Source organism: Onychomys torridus, chromosome 22, assembly GCF_903995425.1.
Source record: "Onychomys torridus chromosome 22, mOncTor1.1, whole genome shotgun sequence".
In the NCBI taxonomy this organism is placed as follows: domain Eukaryota; kingdom Metazoa; phylum Chordata; class Mammalia; order Rodentia; family Cricetidae; genus Onychomys; species Onychomys torridus.
This window is the reverse complement of record NC_050464.1, coordinates 12107562-12111796: the sequence shown is the minus strand read 5'-3', so window position 1 is coordinate 12111796 and position 4235 is coordinate 12107562.

The window sequence follows — 4235 nt, the reverse complement described above, 5'->3', positions numbered from 1 at the left end:
GTGTGTGTGTGTATGTACATGTGTGTTTAAGACATGGTCTTGCTGGCCAAGGCTTGACTTGAACTCATGGCCATCCTGTTTCAAGTTCCCCTGTTCGGAGATTACAGGTGCTCAGCACCACATCCAGCTTTTTGAAATCTCTTTATCCGAACATCACAGTTGGGTGGGGTCTGACAAATGGTTTGGCAGTTAAGAGCACTTGCTGCTCCTTGCAGAGGACCAGAGTTCTGCTCCCAGCATTCATGTATGGTGCCTCACAATCCCCTCTACTCCACCTCCAAGGGCTCCAGCACTCCCTTCTGGGCTCCTCAAGGACATGCACTCAGATATGTAAATGCACACGCCTGTAATTAAAAGTAAAAAAAAAAAAATCTTTTTTTTTTGTTTTTTTGTTTTTTGAGACAGGGTTCTGTGTAGCTTTGGAGCCTGTCCTGGCCTTGTAGACCAGACTGGCCTTGAACTTACAGAGATCCACCTGTGTGTGCCACCACTGCCCAGCAAAACAAATCTTAAAAAAAAAAAAAAACCCGCACAATTGGTAGAGTACTTATGTAACATGCATAAAACCTTGATGCCGCACACGCGCATACGCAGGGCTTGGTGGTGCATGTCTGTAATCCCAGCACTTGAAGGTGAGGACAGGAAGATAGGGAGTTCAAGGTCATCTTTGGCTACACTGAAAGTTCAAGGTCAATCTAGAATACATGAGACTGTGTCTCAAAACCAATTATCCGGAACGATGGCTCATGTCTGTAAATAAGCACTTGGGAAGCAGGAGATCAGAGACTCAACTCTTCAACTACATAGTGAGTTCAAAGCAAGCCTGCACTACACAAGACCCTAGTACTCAAATAAAAACACACAGTGGAGGGCCTGGAGAAGTGACTCAGGGCTTCAGAGCGTTCACTGCTCTTGCAGAGAACCTGGGGTTCAATTCCCATCAACCACATGGCAGCTCACAGCCTCCTGTAACTACAGGATCTGGCACTCTCTTCCTATGTCTATGGGCTCATGCATGCATGTGGTACACATGCATACACTCAGACACACACACATACACTTTAAAATAAATATTAAAAACTTAATAAAAAAATACATAGTCCCTCATGTCAATGGCTTTAATCCTTTAATCCCAGCATCCAGAAGACAGAGGCAGGAGGATCTCTGTGAGTTTGTAAGGCTACATAGTAAGTTCCAGGCTATCCAGGAATACATAAAGATATTCTGTCTCAAACCAAACCAAACCAAACAAACAACAAAACAAAAAACACCTCACATTTCTCTGGGGCCCAGCCTGAGCTTGAGATGTCCCTGCTCTTTAGGGGTACAGACATTGTGTCTCTTAAGATGGCCTTGCATAGGACACGGTGAGAAAATAAAGACAGGCCTCATCCAAGTGAAAAACAGGGGCCCTCAGGAGCTCACCCCAAGACCACTCTGGTATTTGGTTTGTTTGCAATATCTGTTAATTCTCTCGATGCCACTCAGTCCCACTGTAGGAAAAGGTGGCCTTCAGGTGACAATCCCCCATCCTCCTGCCACACAGCTTGGAACAAGAAGAGTGAAGGAAGCTTGGCAGTGGTGGTGCACACCTTTAATCCCAGCGCTGGGAGGCAGAAGCAGGCGGATCTCTGAGTTCGAGGCCAGCCTGGTCTACACAGTGAGTTCCAGGACAGCCACAGCTACACAGTGAGAGCCTGTCTTGAAATAACTAACAAGAAGAGGAAGAGGAAGTGGTGTGAGTGTGAGGGAGACCTGTCAACCCTAACAGTCAGGATGCACCCCACAGGCTGGCCATCACGGTTGCAGTTTTGTTGTTGATGTTGTTTGTTTGTTTGTTTGTTTTTAGAGGGTTGGAAGTAGCAAGACCGAATCAGAATCAGACCAATTCAAAACTAAATTCCAAATTACTGCTTATCTACTCCGCCTGGAGGTGGGCTGCCTTCCTCCTCCCACAGGCCGCTGCTCTGTGAGCCACATCCGGGTGTAGAGAAGGACAAAGCGGGAGGCCGGGGTGGATTAGCTTTCCCCGCTGCAGCTGCTGCGCAGGCCCTGCCAAGGCCTGCCTGCACCGGAGGATGTTCAGACTCAAGGCCCGCCCCGTCCATGTGTAGCCGGTTCATCCCGCCCCGTCGGGCCGCGTTCAAGAGCCACACAGACAATGCATGGTCTGCCCGCGCGCCGGTGCCACCCCCGGCCTTTGTTGCTGGGGCCTCGTGCCGATGGGTTAATGGGGCAGAAGAGATCGGTGAAGGGTGACAGAAGTGGGCTTTGAAAGAGGGTGTCAGCGTAGGGCAGCTAGACAAAGGCCAAAATACACACGGGCGGAGAAGGACAGATGGGACAGGAGAGAGAAAACAATTAGGCCGCGAGTACGGGGGCGGGGCGCGGCTTCATCTTTTTCCAGTTAACCAGGCGGGCCTGGGGCCCCTCGCCCCAGGCTGGAGAGGGGAGGGACGCGGGTGGCTTCTGTAGCCCGTAGACCAAGGCTTCTGAGCCCCTTCTCCAGTCTGGAGTCGCACCCTAGATCCCCACTCGCTCTGTGCCTCAGTCTCCCTGTTCCTTGGAAGTGTGGGGGGGGGTGGGGGTGAGTGGATGGGTAGGTAAAGGGGTGGATGGATGCACGAGATGGGTGGGTGGATGGGTAGGTGGGTAAACGAATGGGAGGATGAGAGGGCAGATGGATGAGTAGTGGGTGTGTGAGTGGCAAGAATTCAGTAGATGGATGAATCCCCTTATCCACAAATAATCAGAATTAAATCCTAGTCAGCTTGGACAAGCGACCCTAAATTTTCCCTAGGGATGCCTGGAAAGGTTTCCCTTGGCACCTCAGCCTCTCCTGTGCCTGGAAGCCAGTGACTTCCACCCATCAGGGCCTCCTACCCTGGAATCTCGCCGGGCGGACAGCTCTTGCACGGAAGCGCGGCGCAGAGCCCGCCTGCAGGACCGATAGCCTGTGCTCCTGTCGGAGCGGGATTCCCGCCAGGGGGCGCTGCTTCCCTCCCAGGCCGCCAGGCCGCTCGCTCGCTGCAAACCGATGCTGTTTAATTAACGTGCAAATTGAGTAGATTAAATGACTCTAAATAATTAGCCACAGATCCTATAAACAGGATAACATATTTAATTAAGCAGCGATATAGATTTTGGAAACTGTTAATGTATTTTGAGAATGGCTGCTTAGATCTCACACTTTTCCCCCCTAACTTCAAACATGTAACTACAGCCCTCCCAACGTGGATAAATATCTGGTAACAAGGCTGCCTGTTAACTCCAACTAACAGAAATGAGGGCTCAACGGGAACTTTCTTGGGCTTTAGCTTCGGTGCCGCTTGGAGCTGGGATACCCTGTGCCAGCCAGGGGTCTGTTTAGCCTTGCTGTGATGGGTACTCGTGGCCTGGTCCTTGACAGAGGGGGTACGATGTTGCAGGGGGGGGTGAGGACACAAGAAGGTAAGTGGAAAAAAATACAATCCAATTTCATTATATCAATCACATTTAATTGGCAATTTGTACGAGCAATGACCGGGCTGGCTTTAGGTAAAACTATTAGGCGACAGGCGGGTGTGCTACTAAAATTCTTGGTTAGTTAATTAGTGTCTGAACTGCGGAGGGAAAGGATCCTAGATTTACTCTCTACAAAGAGAGAGCAGCCCAGACAATTCATTAGGCAGGCGGCTTGTAAATTAGAGCTAAGTTAACCTGATTTCCCTTAATTAAAACATCTTTTCTCGTTTACGATGTGGATATAAGTAGATCTCCAGGGTTTTGAATTTTCTGCTACAGCAGATGGTCAGCTCCGAGCAGATAATAGTTAACGCTTTCTCTCTACCAGATCAGAACAACGTGAGCCGCTGGCCCATCTGAGGATTAAAAGGAGAGATAACAAAGACAGTTAACCCTTCCGAGGCTCTGAGGGAAAGGCTGGCCCTGGCCTGAGGGGTCCATGGAGCACTTGAACGTGTAGGTCAAGGCTTCAGAGACCCAAGACCATGGGGAGGAACGGAGGACACAGGAGTTGGGATGTTGGGGAAGTAGCCACTCTAGGATGGGTATAGAGGTGGAAAGCAGTTCTCCGTGTGTTTCTTGATGGTGGTGGTGCCGCTCTTTTCTGTAGATGGGGCATCTCAGTGCCTGGCCACACCATAAGAGTCCCCCCACCCCACCTCCCTACACACTTGTCTCTCCTTTCTGCCTCTTGTCCACACCCCCTACTCCACCTCCTAGTGCTGGCCTTC